The sequence below is a fragment of the Spinacia oleracea genome, chromosome 4, assembly GCF_020520425.1.
Source record: "Spinacia oleracea cultivar Varoflay chromosome 4, BTI_SOV_V1, whole genome shotgun sequence".
NCBI lineage: Eukaryota > Viridiplantae > Streptophyta > Magnoliopsida > Caryophyllales > Amaranthaceae > Spinacia > Spinacia oleracea.
Window position 1 is genome coordinate 104,099,429 of NC_079490.1, and position 22,422 is coordinate 104,121,850.

A 22,422-nucleotide genomic window follows, 5' to 3' on the forward strand; every position below is an offset into this window, starting at 1 on the left:
CTCACTCCAATGGGCTGTTAGGCGTTGGCTACGGGCCCTTAATCCTACAGAAAAGGCTTTATTGAAAGAATACCACTTAGAGGCACTTTTAGGCTTACAACAAATTAACATTGACTATAATTTTCTGCACGCAACCCTAAGCTTTTGGGACTCCGATCATCATGTTTTTGTCTTTCGGGGCAACGAAATATGTCCTTTGCCAGATGAATTTGCTGCGATCCTTGGTTATCCTACTAATGCTACCCCTGCCACTCCTGGCACTATTGAAGAGAGTAAAACAACCATAGGGGCTTTCCTAGGACTGGATGCTAACATGCTTGCTGAAGTTGTTGTAGGTGATGAAGTTAATTTGGCAAAACTTGTAAAACATCACTTTAGACCTAGTAAGAATATGACCGAACATAAATTGAATATTCGAGCCCTTGTATTTTGCTTGTTGAATCATTATTTGCTGTCGAATAACAATGGTGAGTTCGGTGACATAAGGTTGATCCCCTTGATTAGCCAGATGGAAAGTTGCTATTCTATTATGCCTTTGGTGGTTGCTGAGACTTTGCTGAGTGCGGATGAGCTGAAGAAGGACGCCAAATCTGAATATTTTAAGGAAAGCCCCCTATTACTGCAGGTAATCAATTTTTTTTTGCGCACGTATACATTTTTTTTTCATATATATTTTTTATTCTTCCTGCCTTGGGGTTGAGTTTCAGCGCCTAGGGCTGGGCGCTGGAATTTTCGGCGCCTGGTCCTGGGCGTTGAAACTGCGCCCCAGGAACCGTTTTCTTTTTATTATTATTTTTTGATCGTACCCGTTTTTTGCAGATTTGGCTCGTGGAACGGCTTAGGCTCTTGGAAGCTCCTGCCGATCCTAAACATTATCGCCCTATAGCCTTGGGTAACCGAAAATACTTGCACCAAGGCCAGGACGAGGCCGAATGGGCCTCCTTTTTTACTTATGGCATATGTTCTATTAAGTGGGTGGTACCATGGTGGGGTTTGACTACTATGACGGGGGGTTCTGATGTATCGGTTTATGTTTCCTTGTTGGGGCTATCTCGACCCATTTATATTTTCCCTTACCGAGTCATGCGTCAATATGGTTTAAGGCAGACTATCCCCTTTTCTGATACGGTACCACCTAAGGTAGCGGCCTTTTCACAAGCATGGGTTCTAGCGTGGGCTAAGTATTATGATGGTCTCCCGCGTTGGGCCGTGACTACAAATGGCTTTGTGGGTCTTTCTGAAAACTACAAGTTGTGGATGAGCTCCGATGATAAAGCTGTGAGGACCGAGGCTCGAAACGGGGAGCCGGCTGAGCTTTTGATACCTCGTATTCGTGTTAAGTATGAGGGTCCTGATTCTGCCAAACCTCGTACCTATGGTATTAAGACTGTGAAAGCTCGTCCTGATCGAAAGCGAAAGGAAGTTCCTCCCCGTTCCAGTTTCAGGCCTAAAAAGATGCCTAACATGAAGGGGCCTGCTGTTGTTAAAAGAAATACAAGCTCTCGCAGAGATCGTCGCCGGAACAATATATGGGTTAGGAAGGCTCAGCCGCCTGTAGAAATAGTGGCTAGTCTAGTTGATGATAATAATCCTTCTCCCACCATTGTCTGTGCCCTTGAGGCTGAGCGGGCTATAACTGAGAATGTTTCTGAAGCCTTGGCGTCTTTGGAAGTTAGTGTCCAGGAGCCGGTTCTTATGGAAATTGATATTGAGGCAGCGCAGAAGACTGTGGGGGTGGATCCTGCGAACATTGCCCTCTACAAGACTTTATTTGATGATCCGGAAGAACTAGAGTAGTGTAGTTCTTGCTAGGGTGTAGGTGCTCTTTATTTATTTCAGTTGTGTTTGTTTTTTCATTTCTTAGCACTTTGTTTTCCTTCTTATTATTTTTCAATAAAGGCGTATTTTATTTTTTCATTTTCATTTCTTGTTTCTCCTTCTTTTTATATTTTTACATGTCTAACACTTTTTGCATAATTTATGTATGTTTGTTTTTTGATTGGACCGAATCCTTGGTAAGGATTGCCTACGTATCTTGTCAGAATCAGGTCGCGCGTAGTTCTGGCTAGAATAAGTTCTAGGATGCCAGATTTTAATAGATATGCCCTGAGGTGGTAGCATATAACTTAATCGGTCAAATGAGTGAAGTATTATCATTATTTTCGTCTGCCGTTTTTGTTTGCCGTAAGTCGCGTAAAAAAAATGAAATTCGACTACTTTTTGTATGGCTATATTTTTTGGTGAGCCTATTTGGATACGTGCTGTACCCCCCAAGTGTTCGTTATTTTTCCATTATGTGCGGATAAAATGACGAGCACTTAAAAAAATTTAGGCAGGCAGAGAGTTTCAACGCCCAGGCTGGGGCGTCAAAGATTTCGGCGCCCAGCCCTGGGCGCTGAAAATGACTTGGGCGGTCGTTTTTGACGCTTTGCTTCACGTGTTCTTGCATTTATTTCTTTTTTTTCTTTTTTTAGTGCTTTGATTTTGCTCGTATTTAAAATCAATTTTGAGGCTAATTCGGAGGCCTTTTGACTGTTAGCGTAAGATGCATTTTTGTCCGGATTAATTTTTTCTATCCCGTGACTCGAAACGGCTTTGAAAATGGGGTTAAGGTGTGGAAGATATGAAGATCTTTGTGTAGGCTTTTTGGGTGGATTGAGGTGCGCGTTGTTAGTGAAGGGTTTGATGGAATTATGTTTTATGAATCTGTTTTTTTTTTTTTTTTTGGGTAACATTTGCATTGTTTTGGATTTTGATTTCCTTTGATTTCTTTGGGTTGCATGGATTGACTCTTGTGATAACACTGTTTGACTTTTTAGGTTTTTGGGGATATGAATGGGATGGTGCGGTTTATTTTGTGGGTTTCGGGAACTGGTTCCCATGGCACTATTTCAAGACCGAATGGGCCTCGTTTGTTGGGCCTTAGAGTGGGCCGCCTCTTTATTTTTGTATTTTGCAAGTACATTTGGTGTTTACTTAGTGTTAGAATAAATTTTTAGGAGAAATATTACGCCTTTATTAATTTGGAAAGTAAGGAAAACACACTGAAACAAACTTGACCTATATTCTAAGGGGTCTTAGGACCATCTAAAGTCTTTATCATATTTCAACAATCTAAAGAACTACTAGGCGCTTTTTACTACGGTGCTCTATGTGGCTCAAGCCTTGGGTTTAGTCTCGTAAAACTTTGGTCCTTCACCGGTACTCATCTTGAATTCTATTCCTTTTGCATTGACCCACTGATATGTCTTCACCCATCCGTTCTCGATCTCTTCTAGTGTTGATGCAGGAGCGATTAACCGGGTTGGATCGAAACCTTCATCTTGTAAAGCTAGGGTAGTCGTCACAGTCTCGTCCTCCATGGGCCTCGATTCGTTAAACAATGTCCATTGAGCCTGGTCGTCCAATATTTCAGTTGTTTTAGTCTTGGTGAGGTGGGGTGCCTCATCCAAGGTGTGGCAGTCATGGAACATTTCAAATCCTGGTTTTAGCAAGCCATCCTGAATGAAGGGTTCAGGGAAATCACAGCATGGGTGTCCTTCTCCTTCCCGAACGAACATCCCGTTAAGGGTTCTTTGATATGGGGGAAGGAGGGTGGTTTGTTTGGCCTTGTTAAGGCGTAGCCTAGACAGGCGGTCAACAATATCTTCCTCCGTTGGTTCATAGCCTAAGCCAAAGGGAGTAGATTTGTTGGGTAAAGGATGGAATGTGCATCCCTTCTTCCTTATGCCCAATGGGGTTTCAGGGAAATAACCTTGAGCTAACAGCATTCTAGGGATGACTCGGGATGCATGCGGGTCTAGGAATGCTGGATCATAATCTTCGATGAACTGGATTGTTTCTTCCATTTGAAACCCGTAAAGGTCGTCTGCAGTTTCGGCCGTTCCAACCATAGTACAACTGACGTCGAGAGGAGGGGCGCGGATTTCTAGTATTACCCCGTTATGGTTAAGTTTAACCATTTGGTGCAAGGTAGAAGCCACACCTCCTAAGTCATGGAGCCAAGGTCGCCCCAAGAGGAGGTTGAAAGTGGGTTTGATGTCAATTATTTGAAACTCCATGGTGCGTGCCACAGGCCCGGTTTGTATGGTGAGGTTGATTTTTCCCAACACAGGCCTTCGGGAGTTATCATAAGCTCGTACCCATTGCGTGGAGGTTTGGAAGTCATCATTTCCTAGCCCCAAGCAATGGGCGGTTCGTAATGGGCAAACATTGACCGCCGAACCATTATCTACGAGCGCTAGGGGGATGTTTTGTCCTTTGCATCCAACCACTATATAAAGGGCTTTGTTGTGAGCACCCCCCTCTTTGGGCAAGTCTTTGTCAGTGAAAACTATGGCCTTTTCTCTGGCATCTCTCGTGACATGGCTAACCAGTGAGTCAGGTGTGATATCTATAGGTACCGAGATGAGGTCGAGTGAGCGAATAAGCTTTTCGCGATGTTCCTTTGAAGTACACATGAGATCCCAGATGGTAATTTCGGCTTTGGTTCTTTTTAGTTGTTTCAAGAGAGGATTTTCAGTAACTTCCGCGACGGTGGTGTGCCTTCCATTCTCAGGATTTTGCCTAACCGGGATATCGCCCATAGGAGGTGGGTGAATATCCGGTTGGTATATCCTTCCGGATCGGGTGAGGTTGTCGACCTCGGGCTCTTGAGGGGTGGTGTCGATGAGAGCATACCCGGGCCAAGTTTCAGTAAAGAGGTCCTGGCCCGACGCTTGAGATAGGTAAATATCTTCAGCATCATCATCCCACACACCGCACACTTTTCTCTCGATTCGATCCATAGGGACCACAGCGGGTGGTGCACCTTGGGGCGTAATGTACACCGTAGGGTCGAAGTTCTCATTTTCTGGTTGGTCGAGAGAGATGTGACAAGAGCCGAGTGGGCTCTTGTTGTTGTTGGGTTTGCCAACGTTAGGTAGAGGTATCACTTCATCCTCTATCATGTCCTGGATCGTATGTTTTAGATTCCAGCAGTTTTCGGTGTCATGCCCATTTCCTTGATGGAATTTGCAGTAAGTACCTTCGACCCAATATTTGTTCTTGACAGGAGGGTCACGGGTGGGGCCTATAGGTCTCAACTTTCCTTGATTGGTTAGTCTTTCAAAGGCTTGTACCAAAGTCGACCCGAGTGGGGTAAACTTTCGGTCTCGGACCCATCTTCCAGGGCTTCTTCGGGCGGGAGTCTCCTCTACGGCATGGACTTCTTGGGCTTGGGATGTGTTGCCCCTGTTGTAGGTATTGCTTTTGTATGCGGGTTTACTTTGTATTGTTTTTGCGAGATCATCCTCGATCTTTATTCCCACATCATAAACTCTTTTGAAAGTGTCGAGTCCCAGGTACCTAAGGTGCTGTCTGTAGGCCGGGTCCAGATTGTCAATGAATTTTTGGACCAATTCTGTTTCGGGAGGCCTATTGATTAGCTGGGCCGCCTGATCCCTCCATCTAGCAAAGTAGGTTGTGAAACCCTCATTTTTCTTTTGGAAGAGAACTTCCAGCTCGCGCATGGTGACTTGAAAATCCATGTTCGACGAGTATTGCTTGATGAAGACATTGACAAAGTCTTCCCAAGTGGGGAAGAGCTTAGGGTCCTGGTGATAGTACCATTTGAGCGGCACAGGTTCCAAGGACAAAGGAAAGGCAGGTAAATACATGGACTTGTCCACGCCTTTCAAGTTCATGGCATTCACAAAGCTCAATAGATGATCACGGGGATTATCCGTGGCTTTAAACTTTGGTAAGTCCGATGAACTAAACTTTTCTATTAGTTTTCCAAGAAAAGGTTCAGGATCGAGGGAGAAGTACTTGCTCCCCATGGTTTGCTGTAGGACCATTTTTTCAATCCTCTTCTCGTTATCGAGGTCGTTTTTGGCTTGCGCAGCCGCTAAGGCTTCGTTTTCCATTTTCAGTTGGCCCATGAGTTGGGTCATTTGAGCCATCTGCTCTTGCAATTCTTCGATGGACATGTTTGAGGATGCGAATCGAGGTTGGGGAAGCGGAGATCCTTGAAAGGAGGGATGACGGACGGAGCTTGGAGTCACTAAACCTGGTGCTGGTGATGTATCTTCGAGGCGCACTAACCGTTGATTTCCTGCTCGGCACCAAGTGGCAGGACCAATCCTATGCATAAGATAAGCTAAAGTTTAGGTCCCAAAGTTTCAAGTATTACTTAGTCTAGACTTCGACTCTCTCTATTGGTTTTTCACTCTTTCTTTTGTTGGTACACTTTTTAGTTTTTTCTTTTGGTCATTCTTTGGATTTTCGAAACACTTGCTCGTGTGACATTCATAATTATTAGCATGTTCGGTTTTTAGTGCCGAGCATTGTCGTCGTAGGAGGCCTAACAACTACGCAAAGAGTTATTAATTTTTTACGAGACGCTTTTGAAATCGAGTGCTTTTCTTACGCCCTCGTAGCAATTCTTTTTACGAACATTTTTTTTTGTGCTACGTATTTTCCTTTTGCACGGGCGCCGAGGCTGCTGCGCCTGACCAGAGGGCCAAGCAGCAACTTCAGCGCCCAGCGAGGGGCGTGAGAAATTCTGGCGCCCAGCCAGGGGCGTTGAAAATGCGTCCCTGGCTGGTTCTCGTTTTCTGTATGCGTCTACTTTTGTTTATGCGACTTCGATTTTGCGTGCTTGCCTAATAACGTCCTTTACGCGTTGTGCGACGTTTGTGGGATTCGTTACAGGCCATCCCGAGCGTCGCTTATTTTTGTGGCGATCGTTCGGGTTTGCGGAACACGTGTTTCGGTATAACTCTTTGGCAAATTGGTTTATGAATGTTTGGGCAATTTTTTAAGGTCGTTGGTTTTTCTAGGATAGTTTGTCACACACTGTAGACACCTACTTTTGTCCCCGTTCCCGCAAGGGAAAGGTTCGATGATGAAAGCATAAAAACTCCACTTGACAACGCATCTCCTATAAAATAAACGGATCTCGATTCCCCATTTCATTTCACCCGAAACCTGCTATTTATGGAAACCTGCTAAAAATAGTAACTGTCGTAAAAGGTAGCTTCTAAAAGTGGCAAATCATAAAAGATAGAAACCTGTCAGAATTAGGTGTTGCACTCCAACATAAATCCTAAATGAGATAGAAAACCGCGAGAATCCTATTCCTAATAGGATTCGGAAATAAGAGTTACGTATTAATCAAAATCCTAACGAGCCTAGAGTTCGTAACGGGCCCAGACGCATTCCGTCATGAAATTGATACGCGCTAAAAGACTCGAATTAATCTCAAACTCTACGGATTTTAGGAATCCGAATCTGACTAAACAAAACTGCCCAGATCCTATTTTCAACGCCTGGCTCTGGGCGCCGAAATCTTCGGCGCCCAGGCCTGGGCGCTGAAACGTGTTTTTTCCTAACTCTTTGCGGATTAGAACTCTGCAATTCTATCTTTCCACGAACTCTTCCCTATAAATAGGCCCCTAGTTTCGACGTGAAATAACACACAACAACACATAATATATTCTGAGTATTGACTCTAAACCCCTTAGCCTAAGCCTCTCGCTGCGAAACTGTTCACGCGTTCTGTCGCAATCGATCCATAAACCGAACAGAACGTATCCTGTCCCATAATTGAGATTCGTTAAATAAAAAGGAGAAATAGAAAAGTCAAAGTGGTTAGTTTTCTGAGAACCGTGACGCACCTCTCAAGGGTGCGTCGTAATGTGTCCCTTTTCGATGATTTAACTGCTTTCCTCGCCCTTTTTATGAACTGTTAAACTAACCTAATATGATTGTTCTATCACGCCTAACAAATATAATATTTTTGGGAAATCGGATTATCATGCTAGGTCCCTTAATGCTATTTAAATCAGATAATCACGATCGAATTAGTATTATATGTTGCATATTGCTAAAATCAATTCAGATTAGTTTAATAGTTAATGCATGTCCCTTCAATTATTTATGCTGAGCTAGTAAGGATATCCTGCCTCTGGAGTTATCGACGAGCGAATTACTCCTCTCGGTAGTTACAGTCCCCCGAACCCTCAATCTCTACCTTGCGGGTGTATATTGAGAGATCCCCACACCAGGGATCACAAGGGAACCTACGGCCGTCGTGGTCAAACATAATTGCACTCCCTTTATGTCACGATAACCGGGTTTTGTCAGTTTTTCTCATTGTCGTTAAAAACTGAATGACGACTCCTATATTACTAGTCAATTGGGTGTATACTCACAGGAAATCCAATTACACTTGATTGAATAAAAAGAATCGTCACACCCACGAGGGACAAGGTCACGCATTAGCCTCGCGCTTTTTCGACCCCCTCACAGTGGCGACTCCACTGGGGATAGTGAAGGAAATACTCGTGCTTGTAGGTAATCAAAATAGCCGAAGGGTGAAACGATCCTACCCCGCGTTTATTTCCCCATCAAGTTGGGACGACCTGAAAATCAGCATATTAATGTGAACGGGCAGAACATCATAACGAATCTCGGCTCCCTTGGGAGTTGGGACTAAGGATACCTTTTTTCGCCAATAGGGGGGTGCAAACGCCGCGCATGTTTCCCACTCGGTACTTGTGCAGGTAGTACACCTATCCCGAACCCAATCGCTCGCCCATTAGGTCCCTCTCGCCTGCATGCCCCCTTGGCTTGCACTTGCGGGTTGGCCTCTTGAGCGAAATTCGTCTGTTGAAGACACTACCTCGACCGGGGCATGTGTTGGATCTACGATAGAAGCGGTACCAAGCGAGGCGCAAATAAACTACCCATGGAAGCCTATCATAAACTACGTGGCATATTTAATTTTCAAATCCATGTTTGTAATGTAGTTATGTGTAGCGAAATATGTGATTGTATGTGACAAACTATCCTAGAAAACCAATGACCTTAAAAATTGCCCAAACATTCATAGACTAATTTGCCAAAGAGTTATACCGAAACACGTGTTCCGCAAACCCGAATGATCGCCACAAAATAAGCGACGCTCGGGATGGCCTGTAACGAATCCCACAAACGTTGTTACGCGTAAAGGACGTTATTAGGCAAGCACGCAAATCGAAGTCGCGTAAACAGAAAATAGAAAACGAGAACCAGCCAGGGACGCATTTTCAACGCCCCTGGCTGGGCGCCAAAATTTCTCACGCCCACTGCTGGGCGCTGAAGTTGCTGCTTCGCTTTCTGGTCAGGCGCAGCAGCCTCGGTGCCCAAGCAAAAAGAAAGTACGTAGCACAAAAAATGTTCATCAAAAGAATTGCTACGAGGGCGTAAGAAAAGCACTCGATTTCAAAAGGCGACTCGCGAAAAATTAATAACTCTTTGTGTCGTCGTTAGGCCTCCTACGACGACAACGATCGGCACCAAAACCGAACATGCTAACATCTATGAATGTCACACGGGCAAGTGTTTCGAAAATCCAAAGAATGACCAAAATAAAAAAAAAACCCCAAAAAGTGTACCGACAGAAGAAAGAGCGAAAAGAAAACACCAATTTAGAGAGTCGAAGTCTAGACTAAGTAATGCTTGAAACTTTGGGAACCTAAACATTAGCTTATCTTATGCCTAGGACTGGTCCTGCCACTTGGTGCCGATCAGGGAATCAACGGCTAGTACGTCTAGAAGATACATCACCAACACCAGGTTTGGTAACTCCAAGCTCCGTCCGTCGTCCCTCATTTCAAGGATCTCCGCTTCCCCAACCTCTATTCGCACCTCCAAACATGTCCATCGAAGATTTGCGAGACCAGATGTTCCAAATGACCTAACTCATGGGCCAACTGAAAATGGAAAACGAAGCCTTAGCGGCTGCGCAAGCCAAAAATGAACTCGAAAACGAGAAGAGGATTGAAAAAATGGTCCTACAGCAAACCATGGGGAGCAAATACTTCTCCCTCGAGCCTGAACCTTTTTCTGGAAAATTACCAGAAAAGTTCAGTTCATCTGACTTACCAAAGTTCAAGGCCACGGACAACCCCCGTGATCATCTACTGAGCTTTGTGAATACCATGAACTTGAAAGGCGTGGACAAGTCCATGTACCTGCCTGCCTTTCCTTTGTCCTTGGAACCTGTGCCGCTCAAATGGTACTATCACCAGGACCCTAAGCTCTTCCCCACTTGGGAAGACTTTGTCAATGTCTTCATCAAGCAATACTCGTCGAACATGGATTTCCAAGTCACCATGCGCGAGCTGGAAGTTCTCTTCCAAAAGAAAAATGAGGGTTTCACAACCTACTTTGCTAGATGGAGGGACCAGGCGGCCCAGCTAATCAATAGGCCTCCCGAAACAGAATTGGTCCAAAAATTCATCGACAACTTGGACCCGGCTTACAGACAACACCTTAGGTACCTGGGACTCGACACTTTCAAAAGGGTTTATGATGTGGGAATAAAAATCAAGGACGACCTCGCCAAAACCATACAGAGCAAACCTGCATATAAGACCAACACCTATAATCGGGGTAACACATCCCAAGCCCAAGAAGTCCATGCTGTAGAAGAGGCTCCCGCCCGAAGATACCCTGTAAGATGGGTCCGAGACCGAAAGTTTGCCCCACTCGGGTCAACTTTGGTACAAGCCTTTGAAAGACTAACCAATCAAGGAAAGTTGAGACCTATAGGCCCCACCCGTGACCCTCCTGTCAAAAACAAATATTGGGTCGAAGGTACTTACTGCAAATTCCATCAAGGAAATGGGCATGACACTGAAAACTGCTGGAATCTAAAACATACGATCCAGGACATGATAGAGGATGAAGTAATACCTCTCCCTAACGTTGGCAAACCCAACAACAACATGAGCCCACTCGGCTCTTGTCACATCTCTCTCGACCAACCAGAGAATTTCGACCCCACGGTGTATATCACACCTCAAGGTGCACCACTCGCTGTGGTACCTATGGATCGAATCGAGGGGGAAGTGTGTGGTGTGTGGAACGATGATGCTGAAGATATTTACCTATCTCAAGTCTCGGGCCAGGACCTCTTCACTGAAACTTGGCCCGGGTATGCTCTCATTGACACCACCCCTCAGGAGCCCGAGGTCGACAACCTCACCCGATCCGGAAGGATATACCAACCGGATATTCACCCACCTCCTATGGACGACATCCCGGTTAGGCAAACTCTTGAGAACGGGCGGCAAGCCACCGTCGCGGAAGTCATTGAAAATCCTCTCCTGAAACAACTGAAAAGAACCAAGGCTGAGATTACCATCTGGGATCTTATGTGTACTTCAAAGGAACATCGCGAAAAGCTTATTCGCTCACTTGAACTCATCTCAGTACCCACAGATATCACACCTGACTCATTGGTTAGCCATGTCACGAGAGATGCCGGAGAAAAGGAGATAGTTTTCACTGATAAAGACTTACCCAAAGAGGGGGGTGCTCACAATAAAGCCCTTTACTTAGTGGTTGGATGCAAAGGACAAAACATCCCCCTAGCGCTCGTAGATAATGGTTCGGCGGTTAATGTCTGCCCATTGCGAACCGCCCATTGCGAACCTCCCTTTGCTTGGGGCTAGGAAGCGATGACTTCCAAACCTCCTCACAAGGGGTACGAGCTTATGATAACTCCCGAAGGCCTGTATTGGGAAAAATCAACCTTACCATACAAACTGGGCCTGTGGCACGCACCACGGAGTTTCAAATAATCGACATCAAGCCCACTTTCAACCTCCTCTTGGGGCGACCTTGGCTCCATGACTTAGGAGGTGTGGCTTCAACCCTGCACCAAATGGTTAAACTTAACCATAACGGGGTAATACTAGAAATACGCGCCCCTCCTCTCGACGTCAGTTGTACTATGGTTGGAACGTCTGAAACTGCAGACGACCTTTATGGGTTTCAAATGGAAGAAACAATCCAGTTCATCGAAGATTATGATCCAGCATTCCTAGACCCGCATGCATCCCGAGTCATCCCTAGGATGCTGTTAGCTCAAGGCTATTTTCCAGGAACCCCATTGGGCATAAGGAAGAAGGAATGCACATTCCATCATTTTCCCAACAAATCTACTCCCTTTGGCTTAGGTTATGAGCCAACGGAGGAAGATATTGCTGACCGCCTATCCAGGCTACGCCTTAACAAAACTAAACAAACCACCCTCCTTCCCCCATATCAAAGGACCCTTAACGGGATGTTCATTCAGGAAGGAGAAGAACACCCATGCTGTGATTTCCCCGAACCCTTCGTTCAGGATGGCTTGCTAAAACCTGGATTTGAAATTTTCCATGACTGCCACACCTTGGATGAGGCACCCCACCTCACCAAGACTAAAACAGCTGAAATATTGGACAACCAGGCTCTGTGGACATTGTTTAACGAAACGAGGCCTATGGAGGACGAGACTGTGATGACTACCCTAGCTTTACAAGATGAAGGTTTCGATCCAACCCGGTTAATCTCTCCTGCATCAACACTAGAAGAGGTCGAGAACGGATGGGTGAAGACATATCAGTGGGTCAACGCAAAAGGAATAGGATTCAAGATGAGTACCGGTGAAGGACCGAAGTTTTATGAGACTAAACCCCAGGCTTGAGCCATATAGAGCACCATTAGTAAAAAACGCCTAGTAGTTCTTTAGATTGATAGAAAAAATAATAGAGACTTTAGATGGTCCTAAGGCCCCTTAGAATATGGGTCAGTTTTATTTCAGTGTGTTTTCCTTACTTTCCAAATCAATAAAGGCGTAATATTTCTCCTAAAATTTTTATTCTAACACTAAATAAACACCAAATGTACTTGCAAAATAAAAAAAATAAGGAAGCGGCCCACTCTAGGCCCAACAAACAAAGCCCACTCGGTTTTGAAATAATGCCATGTGGACCAGTTCCCGAAACCCACAAAATAAACCACACTATCCCATCCTCAAAACCTAAAAAGCCAACCAATGTCATCATAAGAGCCAATCCATGCAACCCAAAATCAAAAAGAAATCAAAAATTTAAAACAAATGCAAATGTTACCAAAAAAAATAAATTCATAAAACATAGATTCCATCATACCCTTCACTACCAACCTACCTCCAAAGCCTACACAAAGATCTTCATAAGTTCCGCACCCTAACTCCATTTTCAAAACTGTTTTGAGTCACCAATAGAAAAAATTAATCTGGACAAAAATGCGTTTCACGCTAACAGTCAAAAAAGCCTCCAAAACAGCCTCAAAATTAACTTTAACTACAAAGCAAAATATCAAGGCACAAAAAACGAAATAGAAATAAACGCAAGAACATGTGAAGCAAAACGTCAAAAATTGACCGCCCAAGTCATTTTCAGCGCCCAGGGCTGGGCGCCGAAATTTCTGACGCCCCAGCCTGGGCGTTGAAACTCTCTGCCTGCCAAAAGTTTTCTTTTTCGAAAGTGCTCGTCATTTTATCCGCACACAACGGAAAAACAACGAACACTTGGGGGGTACAGTACGTATCCAAATAGGTTTACCAACAAATTGGTCGAATTTTACGCAACCTATAAAAAACGGCAGATGAAAATAAATGGCAAATACTTCACTCATTTGACCAATTAAGTAATATGTTTCCACTTCAGGACATATCTACCGAAATCCGGCATACTAGAACTTATTCTAAAGCTAGAACCACTAGTGGAAAAAGGGTCATTTGCATCGCACTTTTAATCATATTTGCGTCGCACATCGTGCGTGGCAAAAGCTCTCGACGCAAATGACTAAAAGTCATTTGCGTCGCACATTTGTGCGACGCAAATGACCCTTATTTGCGTCGCACAATTAGCAAATGTGCGTGGCAAATAACTTTTCAGGCACCATGTTGAAAAGTCATTTGCCACGCACATTAGCTAAATGTGCGACGCAAATAAGAGTCATTTGCGTCGCACATTTAGCTAATGTGCGTGGCAAATGACTTTTCAGGCACCATGTTGAAAAGTCATTTGCCACGCACATTAGCTAAATGTGCGACGCAAATGACTTTTAGGCGCCAAAAAAAAAAGTCATTTGCCACGCACATTAGCTTAATGTGCGACGCAAATGACAATTTTAGCGCCAAAAAATTAAGTCATTTGCCTCGCACATTCAGCTAACGTGCGTTGCAAATGACTTATTTTTTTTAAAAAAAAATTCGTTTTTTAATATTTTAGTTGGAAATTCCGACATGATCGTCTTTGAAATTAGACGCTTCATTCCCAATACCGGGAATACATTTATAAATAATACCTGTCACAAAAGTTTACAACGTAATTAACGTTCCCAATAAAAGGCAATTAAATTCGTCATAGATCGATCAACCAACATGTTACAACAAACATAAAATTATTACAACAAAGGTACGTAGCTAGCTAGAGATCAAGTTCATATTACAAATTAAGCTAAAAATTCGACATTGTTCATGAAGTAATCTGCCCAAAAATCTTTCACCTCATTAATCTCCTCCGGTGAATAAGGCAATGTTCTTGAAAAATCCTAAAAAAGTGTAAATAATTCAATTTATCAACGATTGATCAATATAATAGTTTTGTGTACTTCAATTTATTATATAAAGTACGTAGTTTATGAGAACATACCTTAGTAAGATCTTGACTATTACCATGATTCATTATTATGTCGTACATAAAACGCATGACGTAGTAGCCACAATCTAGTGATCCCGGTTGTTGAGCACACTAAATGCATTAAAATAAATAACACAAGTAAAATTTCTATCACATTGTATGTTATAATTTTGAAAAACTTGCTTCTTAGGTAAATAATAAACTAATTATACCTGTGCTGGAATCCATGTTTATTTAGTTCCCTTAGATTGTCCACCTAGTCTCTTGTAACTCCGAAAAGCACTACACCTTCGATAAAATATGCAATTATATATACTTTGTTTACACATGTAAATGCAAAGAATATTTTACATGTAAGTGCAATTATAAATCACTACTTTACTTGTTTCCTTGGGTCATATTTAGGCAAAAATGAGGTTTTCGAACCCAACTTTGAACTAAAGAACCTAAGGAATGTTTTCAAACTTATTACACGTTTAATATGCATATTTACAACTTTCTAAGGCTCTTTACAATCTATTATTTCACATTTAAGGCTAATTGGGTCGTTCTAGGTCATATTTAGGCAAAAATGACGTTTTCGAACCCAACTTTGAACTAAAGAACCTAAGGAATGTTTTCAAACTTATTACACATTTAATTTGCATATTTACAACTTTCTAAGGCTCTTTACAATCTATTATTTCACATTTAAGGCTAATTGGGTCGTTCTAGGTCATATTTGGGCAAAAATGAAGTTTTCGAACCCAACTTTGAACTAAAGAACCTAAGGAATGTTTTCAAACTTATTACACGTTTAATATGCATATTTACAACTTTCTAAAGCTCTTTACAATTTATTATTTCACATTTAAGGCTAATTGGGTCGTTCTAGGTCATATTTGGGCAAAAATGGCGTTTTCGAACCCAACTTTGAACTAAAGAACCTAAGGAATGTTTTCAAACTTATTACACGTTTAATATGCATACTTACAACTTTCTAAGGCTCTTTACAATCTATTATTTCACATTTAAGGCTAATTGGGTCGTTCTAGGTCATATTTGGGCAAAAATGAAGTTTTCGAACCCAACTTTGAACTAAAGAACCTAAGAAATGTTTTCAAACTTATTATACGTTTAATATGCTTATTTAAAACTTTCTAAGGCTCTTTACAATCTATTATTTCACATTTAAGGCTAATTGGGTCGTTCTAAGTCATTTTTAGGCAAAAATGAAGTTTTCGAACCCAACTTTGAACTAAAGATCCTAAGGAATGTTTTCAAACTTATTACACGTTTAATATGCATATTTACAACTTTATAAAGCTCTTTACAATCTATTATTTCACATTTAAGGCTAATTGGGTCGTTCTAGGTCATATTTGTGACAAAATGGCGTTTTCGAACCCAACTTTGAACTAATGAATCTAAGGAATATTTTCAAAATTATTACACGTTTAATATGCATAGTTATAACTTTATAAGGCTCTTTCCAATCTATTATTCCACATTTAAGGCTAATTGAATCGTTCTAGGTCATATTTAGGCAAAAATGACGTTTTCAAACCCAACTTTGAACTAAAGAACCTAAGGAATGTTTTCAAACTTATTACACATTTAATATGCATATTTACAACTTTCTAAGGCTCTTTACAATCTATTATTTCACATTTAAGGCTAATTGGGTCGTTCTAGGTCATATTTGAGCAAAAATGGCGTTTTCGAACCCAACTTTGAACTAAAGAACCTAAGGAATGTTTTCAAACTTATTACACATACGGGACGATAACGGGACGACCATCTTGTACTTCATGGAAAGGAAGCAAAAAGGTTTTAAGAGCTATTTTGATTTAGTCCATTACATCACAAAGCCAAAAGAACAGATGAATCTTTGGCTCGATCAGAAATGGACAACTATGAGGTAAAAATAGCTTTGACTTCAAGTTGGGATAGAAATTGACTGTCAATCTGTACTACATACATAACCAAAACACTTTTTTGTACGGAGCATGAGACTCCTGAAAACTCACCTTTCAACTTCTGGAGCATATCCAATGGTATAGTAAGTGATGTCCAGAGAGTAGCAAGCAAGATAGACAATGGGATTTTCATGATAGTGGCGGGGATTGCATAGGCCCAAGCGGGATAGAAATAGAGGTCTCTCTGTTTGAAGAAAACAAGAAGTCTCATGATAGTCAGACACTTCTGGAAATCAGTCAGTAAGAAGCACGATAAGACCATAGAACATGGCGTTCAAATAATAATTAGCAAGAAGAATGTCCACATGCATCCGAGTACGCATATATACAGTCATTGTTACAGAGCTAAAATAACCAACTGCAAAAAAAAAAAAACGGTGAAAAAAAAACAAATCAGGCAGCAAATAAATTAAGAAAAAAAATTGGAACTATGTTTAACAAGCAGTGGACTCAATCAATAAAAAATCTGTGCTTTTTATTAGGAGATTTGAAGTTTAAATCATAACCTTAAAGTTTCATAGCTACTGTTTTGTTAACTATCCCAGATTCCCAGAAGAAGCTATATACATTTTTGTGAAATAACCTGTAACTAAGGTATAAAGGGATGGAAAGTTTAACTCAAGAAAAAATTCATGGAAGCTAGAGAAAATTGCAGTCACTTCAGAATGGTAAGTGTGCATCACCAGATACCAGAGTTGGAAACTCTTACCTCCTGTAGAAAGTCAGCTATTCCCTTCCTCTTAGGACACCTAAAACCACAGCTCTCAAAAAAATCAATGCAGATGCATCTGTTACATGGACCAACTGTTGAACACATGAAACAATCTGAAATGAAGTAGAACTGTCCAAGCCATTCGTAATTTCATCCATAAAGAACGCCTTAATCGGCCCAACAATCATCTCACCTGCAAAATTCCATTATTACCATGATTCTTCAGAATAATGGGCATGATCAGATTTAAGTTTTACAACAGTTGTTTTTAACTGAAGCACCTGTAGTCAATCTTTTCTTTTGACCACCTGAGATGCCTCTCCTCATAGCATCACCAATCATTGTGTCAGCACAGATACCTAGACCAAGAATCTGCAAGGGAACATATGACGATTAGTTGAGCACATGATTGATTGCAAACTTATAGTCCACAAACTAACTACAAAATCAAATATGAGGCAGGTTTTATCATATACTTACTTTTTGTATGTAGTCTGTCTGTAGGGAATTCTTCAATCCTTCGACAGATATTGCCTGTTACCCCAAATCACAAGTCTCAATAAACGAAATTACCATACAGCATCATATTTAAGGTAAAACATTAATAAAAATGTTACCATAGTAAAATCAGATACTCATATCATTATTACCTGAATATTGATGCTTCTTTCAATATGAATCTTAAACCAAATCACATGTATGCTTAATTTCAATCACTAATTTAACTACTTAACATAGAGAAATGTTGTGGGAAAGGATGAAGAGGCTCCAGTTCCCTTAATAGGTAATCAAATGGAAATTTTCCCGAGAAATAATCAAATATCTCAAGATTCATGTACCCTCATATAATCTTTGTCAAAGAGGAGAGGTACCTAGATTAATAAGAAATGTACAATCTCTTTTTCTTTCTTTCATAACGATGATGACGACAGGGTTTTGAATTTTTCATAATATACTTTGGCAGTGTCTTTTCCTGCAGTTCTTTCTATATACAAAAAGCTCCACAACAAATAACTCAAAAAAGAAAGAAAAAAAAAGTTCCATTGAAGGGTGAAAATTGCGAGATTTTCCTTCGTTGGTGTCAGTTTAAAATCAAGTGTTTTGCTATCCCTTATATTTCCAAAAATAGTATCAGTTTCGGAATTATGACATAATTACAATTTGTTCAAAGTTAATAATTCATAGTATTTCTAATTTAAGGCCTGTGATACATAGTCCCCTGAGGGCGACATTTAGCATTTTCCTTATATTTGATCCATATTAAATACAAATGCAAAGAGAAATGCCAAATTGGCCTATTTCTATCATAAATTCATAATAATTCATATAATTTCTTCCCCTCTCTGGATTTATAGAACATATCAAAGGGAGATTTAGTGAGATGCACCTGTCATCAATATCCATGTTCCGGTTCTTCTATTTTCGGGTGTGCACCTTTCATAATTCAATCTTAAAATTCAACTAAAATGAACAACTAAAATTCAATCAAAATATCCACAATAATAATTAAATTGCACAATTAAAATTCAACTAAATAATATCAAGATTAAAATTCAATCTTAAATGTAAATAATACCTAATTAATTATTGAAGAGAGGACAGACGACACAGGGGGCGGTGGCTGTGAGCAGGGACGGCGTGCAGGGGGCGGTGGTAGTAAGGGAGGTGTGCAGGGGCGGTGTGCAGGGGTTGTGAGCCGCGACGGATGTGAGAGCCGCGGCGGCTGTGAGAGCAGCGGCGGCTGTTAGCCGCGACGACAGTGTGCAGCGAGGAGATGCGGCGGCAGTGAGAACGACAGAGAAGAGGACAACCACTGCGCAGGAGGAGACGAGGTTCAGCGCGCAGGGAGAAGAGGCCGGAGGACGAGTATGCTTGCCGGAGGAAGAACGGCCATCGCAGTTGGCCTGGGTGCAGTGAGAAGTTGGACCAAGGAAGGAAGCGGGCTAGGAGGACAAGGCAGTGAAAGGAGAAGCAGACATTCGATTTAGGTTAGAGCAAAGTGAGAATAGCTAGGTGAGTGCCAAACCAAATTCTGAAAAGTTTCAAATTCATTTGCCTCGCAGTATTACTAAACTGCGAGGCAAATAACTTTAAGAGGTTTTTAAAGTCATTTGCCTCGCAGTTTAGTAATATTGCGAGGCAAATGAGTGACTCAATTGCGTCGCAGCTCTACTAATCTGCGACGCAAATGACTTTAAGAACATTTTAAAGGCATTTGCCTCGCAGTTTAGTAATACTGCGACGCAAATGACTAAAATTAAAGCTAAAATTTTTCATTTGCGTCGCATGTCTATGGTTGCGACGCAAATTCACCGATGCAAATAAGCCTTTTTCCACTAGTGAACTACGCCCGACCTGATTCTGACAAGATACGTAGGCAATCCTTACCAAGGATTCGGTCCAAATAATAATAAAAAAATTATATTCTTTGTGTAAAAAAGTGTTAGACATATAAACAAAATTGAATGGAAACTAAAAATACGCCTTTATTAAAATATAATAAGAAGGAAAACAAAGTGCTAGGAATAAAAACAAACACAACTGAAATAAATAGAGGGCACCTACACCCTAGCAAAGAACTACACTACTCTAGTTCTTCCGGATCATCAAATAAAGTCTTGAAGAGAGCAATGTTCGCAGGATCCACCCCCATAGTCTTCTGCGCTGCCCCAATATCAATCTCCATAAGAACTGGCTCCTGGACACTAACTTCCAAAGATGCCAAAGCTTCAGAAACATTCTCAGTTATAGCCCGCTCAGCCTCAAGGGCACAAACAATGGTGGGAGAAGGATTACTATCATCAACTGGACTAGCCACTGTTTCTACGGGCGGCTGAGCCTTCCTAACCCATACATTGTTCCGGTGACGATCTCCGCGAGAGCTTGCATTTCTTTTAACAACAGCAGGCCCCTTCATGTTAGGCATCTTTTTAGGCCTGACACTGGAACGGGGAAGAACTTCCTTTCGCTTTCGATCAGGATGAGCTTTCACAGTCTTAAAACTATAGGTACGAGGTCTGGCAGAATTAGGACCCTCATACTTAACACGAATACGAGGTATCAAAAGCTCAGCCGGCTCCCCATTACGAGCCTCGGTCCTCACATCCTTGTCATCGGAACTCATCCACAACTTATAGTTTTCAGAAAGACCCACAAACCCATTTGTAGCTACAGCCCAACGCGGGAGACCATCATAATACCTAGCCCACGCTAAGACCCGTGTTTGTGCAAAGGTCGCTACCTTAGGTGGTACCGTATCAGAAAAGGGGATAGTCTGCCTTAAACCATATTGACGCATGACTCGGTAAGGGAAAATATAAATGGGACAAGATAGCCCCAACAAAGAAACATAAACCGATACATCAGACCCCCCTGTCATAGTAGTCAAACCCCACCATGGTACCACCCACTTAATAGAACAAATGCCATAAGTAAAAAAGGAGGTCCATTCGGCCTCGTCCTGGCCTTGGTGCAAGTATTTTCGGTTACCCAAAGCTATAGGGCGATAATGTTTAGGTTCGGCAGGAGCTTCCAAAAGTCTAAGCCGTTCCACAAGCCAAATCTGCAAAAACAGGTACGATCGAATCAAAAGAATGAAAAGAAAGAAAAAAAAGGTTCCTGGGGCGCAGTTTCAACGCCCAGGACCAGGCGCTAAATATTCCAGCGCCCAGCCCTGGGCGCTGAAACTCAGCCCCAGGCAAAAAGAAATATATAAAAGTGGCGTAAGTGTGCGCAAAGAAAAAAATAGATTACCTGCAGTAATAGGGGGCTTCCCTTAAAAATTTCGGATTTGGCATCCTTCTTCAGGTCATCCGCACTCAGCAAAGTCTCAGCAACAACCAACGGCATAATAGAATAGCAACTTTCCATCTGGCTAATCAAGGGGATCAGCCTTATGTCACCGAACTCACCATTATTATTCGACAGCAAATATTGATTCAACAAGCAAAATACAAGGGCTCGAATATTCAATTTTTGTTCGGTCATATTCTTACTAGGCCTAAAATGATGTTTTACGAGTTTTGCCAAGTTAACCTTATCGTCTACAACATGTTCAGCAAACATGTTATCATCTAGCCCTAGGAAAGCCCTTATGGTTGTTTTACCCTCTTCAATAGGGCCAGGGGTAACAAGAGTAGCATTAGTAGGATAACCAAGGATCGCAGCAAATTCATCAGGCAAAGGACATATTTCATTACCCCGAAAGGAAAAAACATGATGATCGGAGTCCCAAAAATTTAGGGCAGCATGCAGAAAATTATAATCAATATTAATTTGTTGTAAGCCTAAAAGTGCCTCTAAGTGGTATTCTTTTAACAAAGTTTTTTCTGTGGGAGTAAGAGCTCGTAGCCAACGCCTAACAGTCCGTTGGAGTGAGAAAGTAGGGGTCGACATGACAAAAGTAGTAAATAATTAGAGCACAGCAAAAAGAGAAAAAGAATTTGAGAGTGGTGGAAAACAAGGACGTATCGAGCCCCTATATATATATAGCTGAACGCACCCAATAACATCCTGATCCCATTCGGAAACGTGTTTAGAAATCCGAAAATCAAATATTACCAGGAAAGAACTTTCAGCGCCCACCTCTGGGCGCCGAAATTTTTAACGCCTGAGCTTGAGCGCTGAAAATGCAGCCCAAGGCCCAGATTTCACAAAACACGGAATAGGAAAGGACTTAAGACCGTGTTGCTAAAACACGAGGCCCTATTACAAGTAAGATCAAGCCCAAAGCACCTTTAGCTCCCAAATAAGCAAAAAATAATAATAACATTGAAACTTGGTCGAAACTTAGACTCGTCTCAGAAAACTCTCATATACACTTTTCAAAAAAAAAAGAAGCAAGTTAAATATCATGGTCATTCTTCGAAACACCAAAAAAATGTGTCGTCAAGTCATTGGTTTTCCAAATAGAAAATGTCTGTCTGTCAAAGGGATAATCCGGGCCAAGCCAAAACCGGATGTCGCCTGAAAACTAAAGTCGCACTCCACGCCTTCACAAAAATAGCACACTACTATAGGAGGTCGCTCGCACATACGAGCGTGACCCAAACATGATTACAAGACGCAAAAAAAATCAACCGACGAGCCCCAACACTTGGGGGCTCGCAAAAAGTGGACTCCAACAAGGAGCGCGCAATCAAAATCACATTCCCAGACTGCGCCACGCACCATATCATGTTTGGATATCTCAAAAAATATATTGTTAAATATACATAGTGTGAACCCACTTATAGGACACATCTAATCAGGAAATATTACGACCCACCAA

General features: G+C 41.9%; 1 long non-coding RNA gene across 3 annotated transcripts; it reads right to left on the reverse strand.

Annotated features, from left to right (window-relative positions):
- Positions 1 to 16,508: 16,508 nt before the first annotated feature.
- On the reverse strand, positions 16,509 to 19,440 carry LOC130459429 (uncharacterized). 3 transcript variants are annotated; one of them, XR_008918818.1, is made up of 5 exons: positions 18,730 to 19,438; positions 18,541 to 18,614; positions 17,634 to 17,687; positions 17,435 to 17,525; positions 16,509 to 17,346 (listed from the first exon to the last, which is right to left on the reverse strand). It is a non-coding gene; the product is annotated as an uncharacterized lncRNA (long non-coding RNA). The 3 variants fall into 3 exon arrangements; XR_008918817.1 differs by having other exon boundaries at positions 16,518 to 16,625; positions 17,151 to 17,346; positions 18,541 to 19,439; XR_008918816.1 differs by having other exon boundaries at positions 18,541 to 19,440.
- Positions 19,441 to 22,422: the final 2,982 nt, after the last annotated feature.